The 18,565-nt window shown below is 39.4% G+C and overlaps 1 protein-coding gene across 7 annotated transcripts in view; it reads left to right on the top strand.

Moving 5' to 3' along the window:
* Positions 1-18,565, top strand: part of plxnb1b (plexin b1b) — a 62,461-nt gene that overhangs the window by 462 nt on the left and 43,434 nt on the right. The window contains exon 2 of one of the 7 annotated variants that reach the window (XM_047813541.1): positions 17,286-17,394. The exons of 5 other annotated variants lie outside the window; for them this stretch is intronic. The gene's annotated coding sequence lies outside the window, so the exon portion shown is untranslated. Of the gene's footprint in view, positions 1-7,428; positions 7,704-17,285; positions 17,395-18,565 lie in introns of those variants that run through there. One more of the 7 variants, XM_047813542.1, reaches the window with a different exon arrangement.

The raw sequence follows: 18,565 nt of genomic DNA, 5'->3' as shown, positions 1-18,565 counted from the left end.
GTTACATGTTTTTATGTAGCTTTTGTCAGTCAGATGTTGATACGTTTATGGACGGATGCCAAACTAGAAGGACTCCTGAACAAGTGCTTTTTCTTTTCTGTTTTTGTTAAATAAATGTCAGCATTTGGCTTTTAGATGTAAACCAGATGTGGACGCTTTCTCTCAAAGGCTAATGGATATTTGCAGGTAAAAAAAAAAAGTAAATTGCAAGCTGTATGTCTGTTCTTAGTCTGTCACTACGGACAGTTGACATAATTTATGGCTTAAGTGGCAAATGGAAACACAATGGGACTAGTACTTTATGGGCTGTTTGTATTGAAGCGGAGTTTGGTTCAGCTCCGTTACGCACTCGCCATATCCGGTGTCGGGGTCACACTGTTCTCTTTAATGAACCAGGTGTGCTGACGTGTAGTGGGCGTGACCGAAACAGTATAATGCTAAGGGGTTTGTTTGTTTGTTTATTATTATTATTATTTATTATTATTATTGTTGTTGTTGTTGTTAATGTAATCACACCCTTTGTGCACACGCATTATAGTAAACACGGATTTACATTTTGTGCTTTCATAACCTTGTCTAAAAGTATCTCGGTTTCACTCGACTCGACTACGCACTGCTATAGACTATATATTTATTTACTGTACATATGTTTACATTATATATATGTTTTACATACATACATATAAAGTATGTATTATATATAGTATGTGTGTATATATTATATACTATACATATATGTATTACATACTGTACATATGTTTACATATATAACTTATATATTACATGTTGTACCTATTTTTACATATATAAAAGTATGTATATCACATACTTTACATATGCTACATATTTATCTGCACTTGTCTGTTTGCACAATTGCTACTCTTTGCACTTCTGGTAGATGCCAAACTGCATTTCGTTGCTGTGTACTTGTACTATGCAATGACAATAAAGATCGATCGATCTATCTATCTAAAAAACAAGCTTGTAGTTAAAAAAAAAGTGAGTAATAAACTTTTACTCACTCTTTGTACATAGACAGGAGTGCATTCCACCATAGCGCTCCACCATAGTGATACCAGCATCAGTATTTATATATTAATTGCAGTGCTATAGACTTTTGGGGAACAGGATACTTCCTTTTACTGGCATTTCACAATATAAATATGAATATGAAAAATGATTTAAGTTCTTTAATCACTGCAAACGTATATTGTTGTAGTAACAATTTATATTGTGAATTACCAGCCAATAATAGTTATATATATATATATATATATATATATATATATATATATGTGTATATATATATATGTATAGGATTATATATTGGAAAACTAAAATTGTACCATGTATACGGTTTGGGATGTAACTTCTTTTTAATATCAGTGCATCTACTACAGTAGACAATATGGAAACACTTGACCCTGCAGTATCTTTGTCCTGATAAGGGTCCATGTATTTGGACAGCACAGTATTACCTAGATACTGGTGGGAGAGGGGGAAGGAATTAGCATTATCACCAAGAGCTCCAGTGTTGCATGGTGTGTGTGTGTGTGTGTGTGTGTGTGTGTGTGTGTGTGTGTGTGTGTGTGTGTGTGTGTGTGTGTGTGTGTGTGTGTGTGTGTGTAGTGGGGGATGGGATGGAGTATTTTTTCTACTGTGAAATTAGGCCTTTGGGGAGATTTACAAACGAAGAGTGTAGATGAAAAGGAAGTTTGTTTAATAATGACTAGAGAAAGAGTTCATAGAGGATGCTACTTTCTTCAACATAATATTCTGTCTGAGGGTGTCATGCAATGTGTTTTTAATATATTACCAAATTCTAATTCTGTAACCATCTGGTCCAAGGCCAGTGCCCACCAATCTGTAATGGAATGAAATGAGAGCATATTGACACACAAAGCGTTCAGTCCACTATCTGATCTGTGCCTATCAGAGCAAATCTGGGTCATCATCGAATTCAAAGATTCCCATTGTGAATGTGAAATATGCGATGCCACATTTTGTTTTCCAGGTTAATGGGTGAATAAATAGCCCACTGGATTTTAGCATGTTCCTGTCCCATGCTCAATTGAGTTAATTCAAACATCTGGATTCAAGAAATAGCTTCTGATAGGAAGTGCTGCATGCAAAATAAAAATAGCCAATGTGTGAGAACTGACACACCTTGTACATTAGCATGGAGATTTTATTACTAGAATGTATTAAATTCATTATGTTTTAAGCTGTTGGGGTTACCTTTTAGCTGTGGTAAATGCAATTAAAGCACAACAATGTCTCCAAACAGCAAAAATAATAATTCATTTTTCTAGATATTGGATATGCTTCATGTGCACAGGATAGAGTTCCATTTTTTGCAAGTAGGTGTAGTTCATATGTGCTAAACATTTGTTATGTGAACATTTACTCAGCATCATGGTAATAAATTAAACCTTTGTGCTGTTCAGTAGTAAAGAAAGAAGTGGAGGGACATTTTCACAAACGTCCACACAGTATGTGCAATTGTTCCAGAAGTTATGTCTGTGTTTGTGTTCACTGACTGACAGAGAGGTTTTTGTTTTTGCCTGGCAAGCCAGGAGATTTAGAATGTTTGCTATTTCGGGTAGTGTTTTAAATAGTGCATGCAGTCAGTGGTGCCTGTGTCCAATACAAACTACACTCTTAGGGATGTAAATCCTGCTGAGGGAACCATTTAAAGGTTCTCTGAAGAACACTGACAGCGCTCTCTGATAAGGCAAATTCAATAACAGAAACCCTTTTTCAATTTTTGAGCCCTTAACTATTCCTGTGGAAAACCCAGTGTTTAAAGAATGTAATGTGATAGGTGTTTTGAGTTTAGGGTCATTATTTTTTTGTTGATGTTCTTAAACTCTTAAATTTTTTCTATGAAGCCTACATGTGAGTACTGTATGTTGAGCCTCAAAATCACATTCAGCCTCAGGTTTGTACACTCCTGACTCCTGGACAACGTCCGAATATGAGAATGGGAAAGCGAACTTGACTTGTTAAATGACCTTTAACCCCCACTATAAATGACTCCATTATACATTTACCGTTCGACCGATCAAGGCCTGACCTGTTCTGACCTCTGAACTAAACGTAAGCCTATAAGACTGCCATAACAAAAAATTTGGACAAATAGGGGGTCTTTTTCACTTTTCAGCTAAGCCCAACATGGAAGAAGTGCTTCACAAGCTAAGAATAGTGTGTGTGTGTGTGTGTGTGTGTGTGTGTGTGTTTGTGTGTGTGTGTGTGTGTGTGTGTGTGTGTGTGTGTGTGTGTGTGTGTGTGTGTGTGTGAGTTCACTACACTACTAGTTCGCTCTAATGTGTAGCTCCAGAAAAAACATTCAGTATTTTGTGTAGAGAAATCTTCATCCCAAAACATGCTTCAGTAAAGCAGCAGTTTTGCTTGTCACCTTTAATACAAACCTTAGTTGGACTTTTTTTTTGGAAGTCACTAGAGCAGAAGTATATAAGCAAAACAAAAAGCAGTTTTGTTTTTATGTTTTCATGTTCAATTGTTCATGGCATACATTTTCGGCGTTGCCATAAATATACATGAGTGTCTAACGACTGCCATGTGTTATCAGACCGAACACCATTTTTCACTGTCGGTGAACTGAAGGCCACTTGTTGAGGACTGAATGAGGCTCTCCTTGCTTTCAATGCAGAAGGCAGTGTGATTTGAATCCAAATATTTAATTATCAAGGCAGTGCCATGGGGAGAGGAAGGACTGAATTTAGACCTAAGTGCTCTGGGGAAGCTTTCAGGATAAAGCCTGTTGTTTTTTTAGATTCATATTTTTTGCATACTGTGATCATTTACATGTTAGTAGTGATCATTAGCGTGTGTTCTCACCGGCTCTCAGATGAAAGAATCCTTCCTATTCTAATAATAAGAAATACTGACATGGAACATTCAAACTGCTGTGTTACTACTATGTAAGTTATACGATTCAGCCATGGTTTGTGGAGTCTGTGGTGAAGCGTTTGTCAGCAAGCAGACAAGTAAATGATCTAGAGATCAACTGTGATTCTGCCCATTCTCAAGAATTTAGCTGGAACTGTTAGGGTTGGATTTGGCTGGAACTGTTGAACACAATAATCTCTGAAGGTGATCCTTCCAATCTAAACATCGCTCAAAACACGACTGTTTAGTCACTTCAGTGCGAATCTGACACGTGTCTTATAGTATCTATCAGTTTATTTACGGCACTGTTTCATACAGGAATCTAAAATCTACTCTGGTGAGCTGATGGAGCAAAAAGTGTGTTGAGTATTCTCAGTGTTGTGTCCTGATGTGTGTGTGTGTGTTACATGTATATTGGCAATACATAGGAAAAATGTTCACAGTTACTCTGGACACCTGTGTCTGCTCTGTAACATGATCTGCTTCGTACCACTCAGCTTTCTCCCTCCCTCTTTTTTCCCTCTCTGGTCTTGTTCACACACTACTAACATTGCTCTCAGTTGAACAGCTCAAAGGTGGACTGCAGAAAGTGCAGGTGTAGTTAATCCAATTATTCAGGTCACATTTAGAGGTGCTTTGGGACACATGTAGTTACATGAACTTTGTTGTGTGAATAGTGGCAGGTCCGTATGTGTCCCTGACAGCATCAGAATGCTGCATGATCTACAGCGTTGTCAGCTTCATGGTTTTCACATGGAATCAACCAGCTTTTGAACCGTCTGGCCTTCTTATCCAGCTTTTGATGCATGCACTGTTGAACAACGTACAGACACCCTGGAAAAAGTCCCAAGGTCCTCATCCAGCTTAATGGTTTAGTTGCCTGGAAACTTGGAGGATAATTTTAATTTAATTAAAATTTAAGTCCCACAAGCAAATTAAACCAATTAAAGTGGACTAATATAAATCTGTGACTAGATAAATTCCATGGGAATCTGTGTAGATGAAGGTTTAATCCTCTCCTCATAAAGTCATTGATGGCCACCACAAAGTTGTGTTCAGTATTTTGCTCTGGTTTGGTCAACTTTTACACCCCCCATCCAGCATGGTGCTAATTTTTAAGAAGACTGTAATTGGTAGTTCATTTATTCAAATAGTAACCCTATTTTTTTTAAAACTATGACCAGAATGCAAAGTTGGCTGATGTTTGTAGATAGCAAGTAGAACTTCACTCCATCATGAAACATTTGAAGCATGTTATACTTTTAAATATTCATATCAAGAATCAACTTTACTTTGCAAAAGTCAAAATGGAGTTTTGTTTCTTGGTCAACAGATGAGGGAGAAGAGGTTAATAACTGCTCTCTCAGAAACCTGCTATTTACTCCCTGCTACACCTACTTCTTGTGCAACTATGAATTAAATATAAATAAATAAATAAATAAATAAATAAATAGCAAACCAAACATGCAGTCTGTGTGTCTCAGGCAGCTAGGCTAGTTATGTCATATATTTGACAGTATTTGACTATATTTCATTGGATTCTCTCTGTTTTTGTAAAGGATCTATTTTTCTTTTTTTAATTTAACATAAATTTACTATTTATCTCTAACATCTATCCCTATTGAGCAAGCCAGAGGTGACGGTGGCAAGGAAAAACTTTCTGAGATGATATGAGGAAGAAAACTTTAGAGGAACAAGAATCAGAAAGGAACCGCTTCCTCATTTGGTTGCTAATAGACTAAATAATGTACTTTTCTTTCAGAACCAGAAAACTAAAGCGTATGACTAAAAATGTTCCTTTTTGCTTATCTGAGGCTAAACCAGTGCTCAGTGTACACAAGCTGACTACCACTGCAGCAGTTATTCGGCTCCGTTATGATCAGAGGTTAGCAGCTAGGCACAGGTTAATTAACATCCATGCACTAATGGGAAAGAAGAGAGTTGTTGTAAGAGTTCTGTCTGCCTTTTTCTCTCATTAGGTTGGAGTCACAGGAGACCACAATGTTGGAGTCACAGGAGGAGAGATATGAAGCATGGCACTTTTAAGCGTTTTTAATGAGTCTGCTTAGTTTTCTCTATATTAAACCCACTGTTTGTTATTATTATTATTATTATTATTATTATTATTATTATTATTATTATTATTATTATTATTAAAGAGCAAATGCACACCAAATTTAAATGCAAGAATGAGAAGTAGCCTTGTTGGTTTATCTACATCTTGTGCGAGTTATCACATCTATACGAGACGCATAAAAGAATCACTTTGTATAGTCTCTCCACAACTCTGCACTAATTTCAGGAATCGTGTCCCGTAAATCCACAGGCTCTTGTTGCCATATACTTTGAAAGAATGAAAGGTCTTGCCATTATGGGATGGTTACCAGGGCAATCTGGCAAGCAGTAAAAACCCTGCAAACTGCAAAAAGCATTTTAAGTGCAGCAGTGTGAGCTTCTAAACTCTTTAAGTTGTCAAAGTGAGAGAAAAGAAAGATAAGAAAAGACTTAGGGAGAAATGAGAGCCAATCAACTTTTTTTTGGAAAAAAATGTAATTTTTTTTTTTTTTTTACAAATGTACTTTTTTTTCAGTAAATGTTATGTGATGTGAATTTTTTTAAACGTTTCGATATCAAACATATAAATTCTTATGTAGTCTTATTTTTTATATCTAATTCCACGTCAATCAAAGCATCTTGCTCCCACCATAATGAATCAGTAAATACTACTTTCCAGTTTCACACTGATTAGCTATGTGCACAGGTGTTTGAATGATTTTACAATTTTACATCTTCACCGTAGCTCCTTAATGTGAGTTTGTAAATGTAATTGTAATCAGGAAATGTTGAAAAACGATGTTACAAATCCTAATGGAGATCCTGTCAATGGCACACTCTTTTGCCTGTCAATCACAGTGACACACTGAGCAATCCTGGGTGTCTCTGAGCTCATGAATGTGGGAGGGAGCAGATAGCACTTTCCGCTGAGTGGGTTAATCTGCCTTCTAAAGCAGCATTAGCCGCAGTTCGAAAAAGATGTGTGTCGGAGCAAAGAATCCGATATTCTTCACCCCTGCTGGTCGATAGCTTCAGAATAGCACCTTGTTCTACCTTGTGCTGCCTCCTCCCCTCTTTTCACTCTCTCCTGTTTCCCATTAGACCTCAGATTTCCGCAGGACTTTGGGTGTGTGTGTTTGATGTGCGTTCTTGCGTGTTCATGCTCACTGTGCATGTCGCTCATATTGCTGAGAGACTTGCAGGATACACCAGTGTATGTTACTCCCTCCTGGGTACCCCTCTCTGCAGGGGGCAAGGAAAAAGCTGTCCAGTCTCCTTTGTGTTCTTGTTGGAGTGGAGGTTGAAAAGGCCAGCGAATAAGAAAAGAGAGAGAGAGAGGGAAGGAAGGCAGAGGAAGAGGACGGAGGATGATTGTAGATCTCTACTGGCAGACAGTGGGAGCATAGCTGTTGAGGTGTGTGTGTGCGTGTGTGTGCAAGCAGGAAGGTACACTGGATTATGCAGACGTGGTGAAATTGTGGGAAATCAAGGTCTCTTTGGTTCTCAGCTTTGGACACGTTTTGCATGTACTTGAGCAGCCAGCTGAGACTTCTGGTCATGTTTGCATTTCTTACCTGATTTGTATGATGTTTTACAATCATCAGTTGGATTTAATGGATCAGCGACATTTCTTTTTCACCACACAGACATGTCTTAACAGGATCAATGCTGTGGTTTTGTAATGAACCTTGTTTTGTTCTGTTGTCTGTTGGAAGAATTTTGTTCTTCTCTTAAAGGTAATGGCACGTATGGTAATTTATTTTTCAGTCATTTCCTCACTGTCTGCTTTTGCTTGCTCACTCAAGCTTTCTTCACTTTGTACACATACACACTCACACACCTTGTTTCCCTTCAATCCCACTATCTGTTTGTACTTTTTCAACGCTTGGGTCTATTCAGCAGCTACCAATGGGGCAGTCACTGTGAACCTCCCTACCCTTCCCCCTTTTTCATTTACACACACACACACACACACACTCACACACACACATACACTCACCCTCAGGGTCCTTGTGTCCTGGGAAAAGGAGTTTCCATAGAGAAGAAAGGATGAATGTAGGACCAGACTGCTAAAAAGTTTCTTGCTTTGGCTTTAGGGCCTTATACATGTACCATGTCTCTGGCGTGATATGTAACTTTCATGCACAGATCACACTTAAAGATTACCTCAGATACATAGAGTTTAACTCAGTGGCATATGCAGTAGAGCAGCTTTCACTTGTGCGTTGTACTCCACTACAGAGCGTACATGGATTTGTAATCCGACATGTCGGCTCTGTTCTGTGCCATCCGATTGACAGTTGGTGTGCATGCGTGCGTGCCTGCCTGCGTGTGGGACCAGTTTTTCCATCTCCTTTATCGTATTTGTTGCAAACCTTTCTCAAAATTGCTGTTTGTCGATATTTGTTTATACCATGTTTTAAATTCTTTAGGGCATTAAAACACAATTGATCTGTATGTGTAGTTAGGGGGTTTCCTAGCAACTCCTTTGCCAGTTGTTGCCAAGCTCTGGTAGGACTCTAGTTGGCCAGGGAGCCATCTCATGCTGTGAGGGCCTCTGTTCAGTCCTCTTGCCTTTAGTGGGAAGATTTAGAGAACACACACACACACACACACACACACACACACACACACACACACACACACACACACACAGTCCTGTTAAATAATGTGTGTTCCTTAGAAATGTCATGGAATGTTTTTCACATCATGAAAATAGGCTGCCATTTAGTATTTATGTGAGTTGTTAGATTTATGTCACTTTTTCTGTGGAATGTTCACTTCATTCTGCAGACGTAATGTCTCTCTGTGTGCTTTTTCACCTAATTCTATTTCCACACTACCTGCTTGCTACATACTTTAATCTGTTATTCCAGTGTTTATGAGCAGGCTGGAGGGGAAGGTGTGAGGACATGGTGAAATTCTTCTAGACGAGTTTGTAAATAATGTTATTTATCTGTTTTTTTTGTTTTGGTGATTCCTACCTGCTGGCTCACCTCTTTAACACATGACTGAAGCACCTATTTTCTCTGAGATATGTGAAGCCAGACAACGAATCTTATTGACCTGCTTGCCATGTGGTGCCACAGGGCAGCGTAAGTGTCTGCTCTCTTCCGCATACATGAGTTCACAGACCTCCACGATTGGCTGTGGTTGTGAGAAGAGAGAGACTAGGGCATTCCCTCTACCTAGTGAGAGGACGCTGGGGCACGATTGTTATTTAATCCCTCCAGCTTCCCCTGACAGGGTGAGCATTTTTGTACTTGAGACAAATGTATAAACTCTCTCATTTCTCTCACTCTCACTCATTTTCTACCACTTTATCCGAACTACCTCGGGTCACGGGGAGCCTGTGCTTATCTCAGGCATCATCGGGCATCAAGGCAGGATACACCCTGGACGGAGTGCCAACCCATCGCAGGGCACACACACACACTCTCATTCACTCACGCATTCACACACTACGGACAATTTTCCAGAGATGCCAAACAATTTTCCAGAGATGCCAATCAACCTACCATGCATGTCTTTGGACTGGGGGAGGAAACCGGAGTACCCGGAGGAAACCCCCGAGGCACGGGGAGAACATGCAAACTCCACACACACAAGGCGGAGGCGGGAATCGAACCCCGACCCTGGAGGTGTGAGGCGAACGTGTTACCCACTAAGCCACCGTGCCCCCCCTATAAATTCTATTATGGAGAATTTCTATAATCCAGAATATATTCCTGCTTTTTACCCACCTTTTACACTTTGTTTGTATTGCTCTGTGATGTTTCTCATGTTGGTTTAGCTTTCTATTTTATATTTGTTTGTTTGTTTGTTTGTTTGTTTATACATACAGCTTTCTATTGAGTACAGGTTTGTTGTATATGAGTACAGTAGAAATGCAAGTCTTTGGTTGACCTTTCCAGGCTATATGAGGTGGAAAGGGTTTATTATGATGGAATAAACTGGTCGCTACTTACAAACTGCATCTCTATGGAGGAACGGAGAAATAGTAATGCCCTGAAAATAAAGGAGATTTGTCTGATTGGCTTAGGTAATGCTTCTGAGGGTATGATTGAGCTGATGAGCTGTAATAGTGTCTGTCAACTGATCAAACGTAAACATGAGGATAACCTTCTAGAGCAGCACCATCACGTTGTGCCCATGTGGAGGATTATGGGTAAAGTGTTGTACTTCACCATATGGTGGAAATTCGCATTAGCGCTGCAAGTTTGGTGAAAGCAGATGTCTATAAATGATGAATGTTAATCTGTAATTTGTTGAGATGGGCTACAGAGTGTTTTGTGATGTATAACAGGGTCAGAGTGTATTAGTGTATTAGTATGAACAAGACTTGTTGGAGTTAATAATGTCTCATTCAAAATGTTATTTTGTCCAGTAAAAAAGGAACAGCTTACATCATTGCCATGTGCACTAATGCAGCAAAATAGAGCCTCATCATTTATTTACAGTACAGTGTACAGTTTTTTTTTTCTCATTTTTTTTCCTTTTTAAGCCCCATTAGTCTCTACACATCTCTCAACTCCCAGCTATGCAGCGCAAGTTATCTGACTGTGTATTAACATTCCTTCCATGAAACTTCAACTGTGTGTGTGTGTGTGTGTGTGTGTGTGTGTATGTGTATGTGTGTGTGTGTGGGGGGGGGGGGGGGGAAAGACTGTCCTGAGGCTAGCAGGTGTCCTTGATCCTGTCTCTGCTTGCTCATTCACACACACACACACACACACACACACACACACACACACACACACACACACACACACACACACACACACACACACACACACTCCCCCAAGAGGTAAGTACGGGTGGGACCTCTTGCTGTTTTATTCGGCAGTGATTTTGTTCACTGACTCAGTGTGAAGCTGAATGGATCCTTTGGGGTGATTAGCATTCGAAGTTTAATTCCTGTATTAAGCTGCAGAAGGCTGGTGTAAAGCTGCAGCTCATAAACAATGAAGGTTTTCTTTATAGGCAAATTATTCCTCCTGAAATTTTCCCGAAGGACAGGTGAAGGAGTACAATCATTGTTTCACTTGGCTGTTCAACTCCCCTCTAACTGCATTTAAAATGGTATTAACCATCTCATGAGAGTTACTTCACATTGTACCAGGTCAGACTCCTACTGAATTACACATGTTTAATGGACATTTGTAGAAACTTGTAAATATTTACTATGCATACTTTTTGGCATATTCCTAATTTATCTTTTGGTTCTTCCTTTTTAAAATATAGCAGTAAACAATTTCACCCAGAATCATCCAGAATTGCTCGACTAAAGGACACAGGAAATTTCAACTAGGTATTTCCACCATTTCAGCATTAAGAATATTAGTTAGAATATTAATAATAGCACATGCCATCATGAAATATGGATATCACAACAACACAGCTGGATGGTGGATTTTTAGGTAATTCATGCAGTAAACAGTTTAAAAAATGCAGCACATTTCAGAATAATCTTTTTATAAACCAAATTGTTTAATGTCCACATACAGACCTGGCTGGCATTTTAACTGATGAGCAGGAGAACCCGGAAGAGCATTGGTCAAAAAATGTGCTTTTTAATTCATCGTGATTATTAACTTAATTTATAAAGCGTCAAATTTGATTGTATTGATTGTCTTTGGGTCATAATGTGTGTACAGGTTTTTTGACCATTTAGCCATTTATTTAGATTATAGATAAACATGTGTGTGTGTCTGTTTGTGTTTGACTAATGTTAGGCAAGTCACGCATTCATTAATTGACGGAGAGGGACAGACCGAGCCGACAGGGTGCGACTGGGTGGAGATGGCAGAGACAGGAAAAGTCACTTTTATATTATCTTTCAATGTTATCTCTCATATTAGAGATTTTAAAATCGCTGCACCGATCATTTAAGATGAATATCTCTTTTGGACTATTTCATTGTGGAGAAAAAAAAAAGAATCTGCACATTGGTATATAATTATAGTGATAAAATGCATAAACGTACACAACCAAGTATTTTCTTTGGATCAACACTGAGCAATACAGAACATAATCTGTGGCTTTATTGTGTAGATCTGCACACTCAGGTCTGCCATTATTTTTCGAGGAGCCTATTGTGGTGTTTGAGTAGCTCTATAACACAACCCTTCCGGTGGGGACGGAGCTTGTGCAGGGTTCGATCAGCCGCCGAGGGCTTTGGCAGTTCGCCATCTGTTGCTTTTATGAAGCTGTCACTCGTCACCGTGGGGCTGTGTGTGGAGGACGGCTCCGAGTTCAACCTTTCCTCAGCACGGCTTTGCTCCTTAGTCCTTATATTTGATGTTCTACTTGACTGACTAGTTTTGTGATTTGGAAAATAAGGTTTATCTTCTGCCAGCCATCATAATAACACGAGAGTACGGATTCGTCTCTTAGTAGTAACTACGTATAGAGTGTTGAAATCTGTAATGGGAAATGTTCTCTGATATAGCTTACTTATAAACAGGAATAAACAAGCAATTATCAGATTTTAGTAAATGAATATAAATTTACAGTCATTACAGTGTCATTTTGTGTGGTTGGTTGCTATGGAGATTGACATGCTTTTGGTTTTTGGTTAGGTATTTGTATTGCGATTAGTATTTAAGAGCCAGAGAGATTGGGCTTTTCTTAGAAAGAGAAATCATTGTTCTGCAATCCTCTTTCAATTGGACTGTTTTAAGCCACACAGTTACTGCATTTAAATTTTTTTTATCGTCAACGGTTGTTCATTCATAATGGCACTCATAAAAGGCCATGTGTTGAACACCAACAGTAGTCTACTCTCTCTCTCTCACACACACACACACACACACACACACACACACAATCTGTCTCACTTTCTGTCTCTCTCTCACACACACGCACATGCGCACACACGCAATCTGTCTCACTCTCTGTCTTTCTCTCACTCACTCACACACACATACACACACACACACTTGTGAGCATACTAAGGAGCACAGAGGATGTGTAAAACACTGATGATTTGATGTGAACCAGCTGTAGGATTACAGTAAATTCTGCAGCAGGACACACACACAGTCTAAAGTGAAAACTGTGCAAGCAGAAAAACGAAGTCTCTTCACTTGCAGTTTTTTCTCTCTTTCCTCTTTTCACCCCTTCCCAACTTTCTGTCTCTCCCAGCACATCTAAAGCAGAGTGCTTTTCCTCTCTTTCATGTCCTCGCTGTCTCTCTGCCTGTGTGTTGTGTTAATTCTTTGATATGTGCAGGCATGCGTGCTCAGTGTGTGGCTTTGGCACATTCCTCCAGTTCAGGGGTTAACCCAAAAATGTTAAGCAGTGGCTTCCAGATATAAAAACACACACTTATTTGACACACACACACAGGCTACTGGCAAATTTATTGTTTTTATATTGCAGTCACTACGTTTCCTTCATTGAGTCATATTTCTTTGAGTATATTCTGGTATTGTGGAAAAACATCAAACCCACAAAGAAACGCAAGAGATTTTTTCAATCAATTTCTGTTTGTAGTGGATGAACAGCAGACTCGTCAGGATGCTGATCTTGGGCAGAGGACCTATAGTTTTTGTTTGTGTGTATGATGGAGGAGTTATCATTTGTAGCATATCTAATTGTGTAAATATGACCAATGATGCTGTTTGAAAATGTGGTTAATTGGATAATTTGGGACACAATCATGGTTAAGGTTTGCATTTTAATACACACCCAATGATACGATTGATGGACAAGTCAGGGCCTGTGACAGCACAGCCTCCTCCTTTAGAAACCGTCACTACCTACAGATTACGTAAAATAAATGTTACTAATCCACATTTCTTCATTGTGGTCTCACATGATTTACAGTCACACTGATTTGTCTATCACAATATTATGAATTTAAAATATGTGACACTACATACACAGTGATGACATAATCAAAGCTGATGGGCGGGGTGGATGATGGATATACAGCTTTTTCTTTTTGTTTTCTTTTCTTTTTTTAACCTGGAGGTGATAAACATGATTCTCCCTACTGCTGCCACTGGATACAGTCCATGTTCTTGCTTTATTTTGTAAAAGTATTAATGAATGCACTGCATTTTCTGCTGCCAATTCTATTGTAAAACAAGCTATCCCTAAATGTAAAATGATAATGATAGCGTATGAGATTAGCAGTCATCCTGTGAAGGTCACATTTGATCAGTTGAACTACGTTCAGTTCCTGAACCATTGGATGCAACCTGTTCCAGAGCAGGAACATTTCTTGGTATTGGAGAACCTACAATTCTACACAAGTAATATCCTGCAATATTCCTTATTTATATTAGTCCAGAGTAATTTGATTTTATTATCTAAACCAGAGTGTGTAAATCTGTACTTATTGATCACTGTGGTTTAGGGAATGATCAATATAGCAGCGTGACCCAGATCACATCTAGGAGCAGAACTCTGTCTGCTGTCATCAGCTCACTGAAATTCAGCATGGAGAATGGGAGAGAAAGATCTGATGCACAAATATTTGGCATAAAGTACAATGAGTCACTGAAGTTTATTGTAATCTTTATAAGTGACATTATGAGTCTTATTTTCTACTTCTTACTTTGCCTCAGCACAGGTTTATGGTGTGTTAGAGTATATTGGGTTCTAGTTCATTGTTTGTGTTTGGACGGATGTCTGGCCAGTTATTTTACAGACACTTCCCTGCACTGTTCACTGCCCCACATTTCAGTCTGTTCAGAAAGAAAAAAACTACGATTGAAATCAGCAAGCTCCCAGTGTTGCTTGTTAATTCTCACGAATAGGGGTGATGGGGGTGAGGCTGGAATGCAGAATTAGCTGCTGCATAGTAAGGAGTAAAGCACAGCGTTAGCAACCGAATTTTATTTTCATAGTGTTGTTATTTATCCTTAAAGCAGCTGTATGTACTGGAGCTTAAAAGGCAAACACCGCTAATGTCAAAGCATTAAGACTCAAACAGAACAAAGCACGTTCTCATAAATCAGAATGAGATGAATTTGTTGTGTTTGACGTGTTATAACCTGGCTTTCAGGCAGCTGAAAGTGTGCACTTGAAAGTTTTGTCATGAATAACCAAGCTTGCTATTGCTATGAGACACCATGAAGCAAGTCCTTGGAGCAGAGTCTTGTGAACTTGCCAAATCATGCCTAATGGCCCTTTGAAGATAATGGTGAAGAAAATGTTTGTCCTGTGTAACTCTGTCCAACGTAACTCTCATTTTCAGCTCCAAACTCAGGGATGATTTAGTTGTAAGTCTTTATTTCACAACAGTTCAGATGAACCGCATCCTGATGTTTGTTCTTGATTAGAGTCGGAGTCTGTCATACACAATGCCCCTGTGTTGGTTAAAGATAACAAACTGCCAAACTATCCAAAACAAGTTCATGAGCAAGTCAGTGTTTTGTTAAAGCCCTGATGTAGAGCAGACGTGCAGCCACCATGGCGAGTTGATGTCTCTGATTGTTGAAGTGATTCTGATTGAATTGGAGCAAAGATGTAACGCCAGTGCTTCCCCTGATGACTGACGAGTTGTGGAATTGGAGCGAGCTTTGTCATCGTGTTGTGTGCCTCCCGCTTTGTTTTTGTTCATTTAGACAGAAAATACCTCGGTGCTCCTCCTCCTGCCTTTTCTGTTCCTTTTTGGACTTTGTAATTAAATCCAAGTTTGTGGCCTGGCAGGGTTTTTGGGCAGGATGGATGGTTGGGCTGCCGTCTTCACCAAAACACTGAACACTTTTAGGAGTTTGGTTGGCTGGTAAACTTCCTAAAAGCATCTTTTTGAGAAGAGACTTAATTTGTCTGCTTTATTTCATTGTTTTAGATGATAACCGACAGTGGCATGTTTGCTCACTTTCTTTTATTCTGTCTCTTTCTTTCTTTGTTGCTCACACACTCACATGAATAGACATATGCAGGATTTTCTTTTTGCTTTTCATGTCTTTACTGGAAAAAGACTTTAGGGATATTTAACAAATCTATGCTTATCAGAGCAGTTTAATCAAAGGATTAAACAACAAATCACAGTCCTCTCTCTCTCTCTCTCTCTCTCTCTCTTTCTAACACACTCATGAAGTTTGTGTTCTCTACTGAAGTGTGTTTTTGTGTTATGTAGAACTTGGAAAATTCTAGAGAGAGAGACTGAGAGAGAGACTGAGAGAGAGAGACTGAGAGAGAGAGACTGAGAGAGAGAGACTGAGAGAGAGAGACTGAGAGAGAGAGACTGAGAGAGAGACTGTCTACACCTGCTCATTAATATCCTTAGTAAGCTAATGATTGGTTCCGTAGCTGCGTGAGAATTATTGTTTATTATTTTTACAAGTTGCTCAGTTAGTTTTTTTTTTCCCCAACAACAAGACTAAATCTTAAACTCACGGCTGATACCCGAATTCTGACCAGTGCTCAGTTTCTACATTTATAAGGGTATCTGTAACATGAGAGTGTGACTGCAATAAGGAAGCAATTATAATGGTATCAGTAAGAGGCTGGCGTGGACGCCCATACACACAGGATATTCCCCAGTTAAACTTGGGACATAAATGTAGAGTGGCAACATAAGAGAGAGAAAAAACAGCAAAGCCAAGAGTTTTTATGGGATAAGTATAGCGCACTGTGGTCAGTCAGACACTGGCACGAGTGCTGCGGCTTTGTCAGTGATTTTTAGCAGTGTGATGAAAGGACACTTTGTGTGAATTTGTCGTCGTTGTATATGTGTTTGTTCGTACATAAATTAAATCTCAAAGATGAAAGGAGAGCCAGCCTTGGTGTTTATAACTCATCAGATTTGAATTTCACACGTAGGTCTGGGCAATCCCAACCCACTTTCAGTTCTTCATTTTCTTTTTCTGTCAGCTGACCAAGCTTATGCCTTTTTTGCTGGCGTGAATGTGCAATAAATCAGGCGAAATGCTGGCACCTGTAAAGATTTCGCTCCTGTAAGATTTAAGATCATAAGCTGATTATACTGGTTGGTGAAAACCTAGAACACCACACAAGCAGTAACAAGTGTTTTCTTTGAATGGACTTTTTTTTTTAAACAGAAAAGCTTCCAGAGCTTCTAGTAAACTATTTAGGTCAGGAGTTTTTGTTTGTAATAATTTGGCACAGTTTGCAAAACTTGCATACTGTCATCAGATTTGCTCTGTTGTCGATCACCCTGATTGTTTTGGACATTTGAATTGTGGCACTTGTCTGGGAAAAAAGAGGCTTTTTGCATGGAAATTTTGTGCCAATTGTTTGACCCGGAGTCCCGAGGTCATTGCTTTTAGAAAGAAAGAGAGAGAAAGGCTTGAGATTCTTTTTCCATCTAGTCAGTGTCTTATTTCAATTGCTCTTAGAGTTCAAGGTTTTGGGGGTCAGAGCCAGGATGTGTGTGAGAAAGGGTCTGGAGCAGAAGAGGACTGTCACCACACAGAGAGGCAGAAGGGGACAAAGCAGCGAGTGGGGGTAGGTTGTGTGTGTGTGTGTGTGTGTGTGTGTGTGTGTGTGTGTGTGTGTGTTCGGTGTGTGTGTGTGTGTGTGTTCGGTGTGTGTGTGTGTGTGTGTGTGTGTGTGTGTGTGTGTGTGTGTGTGTGTGTGTGTGTGTGTGTGTGTGTGTGTGTGTGTGTGTGTGTGTTGGGGGTGTGAGAGAATGCACAATTCTCAGAATGTTTCACACTAACTCCTAATGAGCAGGAAAAAATCTCCCCTCCACTTGAAATGGTTTCCTTAACTGTGAGTTCAGCAACTGATGTCAAATCAACATTGGACCATTGGCTGCTCATGGGATCTACAGTAAACAAAGTGGTGTTAAATGAAATATCCTGTACATGTGTGTTCTTTTAGTGCTTTAGATCAGTCAAAATACAGAAGTATTCAGTTATCTGGAAGTTGAGTCATGTCAATGAGTAGTGAAACGTTCGATCCACCTAAGTCCAGGTGAAATGACTCAACTACTAGATAATCACATGTGAATGACTGAGAATCTTCACAGATATATTGAGTTGTTAAATCTGCAGCTTTGATGAGAATATATCAGTCACCACAGTTAGCTCCTTGCTACCACCACAGATATTGGAGGCGTCCATCTTTTTAAGCTTAACTGTTCAGAGGTCAACTGTGAGGCAAGGCGAATGAAGCACTGCACGATTATTACTTCCAGAAGCTCTATTAATAGTTAGACAGAATGTATTCTTTGACAGATTATATATACGCTCTGGGCTGTTTTCATCTGAAACGCTAACTACATGATACAAAGCACAAACTGTAATTTGTGCTGGAGTTTTCTGAAGTGGCTTTATGTTTCAGTTGATTTTGTTTTATGGTCAAAATTTTCCCAGCTTCATTTATTTGCACAGAACTGATGCAGTACCAAAGTACAACCAGACATTCATTTCAGGTTATGACATCATCCTGTCCCCATCACCGACTGCCAAAAGAGAACATGGTTACTACTGTCTGTGCCCCAGTCACGCCCGCTATTTCACAACTGAGCTCTACAGTCTCTCATGGCCATGAATCCTCAGGCTTTGCTCAGTGCTGCCTGAATGTTACCTGTGGAAATGTTTTACTGGACAAGATAGAACTAGTTCAGCTGTTGAACAACAGTCAGACACAGAATGAGAGACAGAATGAGAGA

The sequence above is a fragment of the Tachysurus fulvidraco genome, chromosome 5 (genome assembly GCF_022655615.1).
Source record: "Tachysurus fulvidraco isolate hzauxx_2018 chromosome 5, HZAU_PFXX_2.0, whole genome shotgun sequence".
NCBI classification, from domain to species: Eukaryota; Metazoa; Chordata; class Actinopteri; order Siluriformes; family Bagridae; genus Tachysurus; species Tachysurus fulvidraco.
The sequence above is the reverse complement of the archived record's forward strand: the minus strand, read 5'-3'. Positions and strand labels throughout refer to the sequence as shown.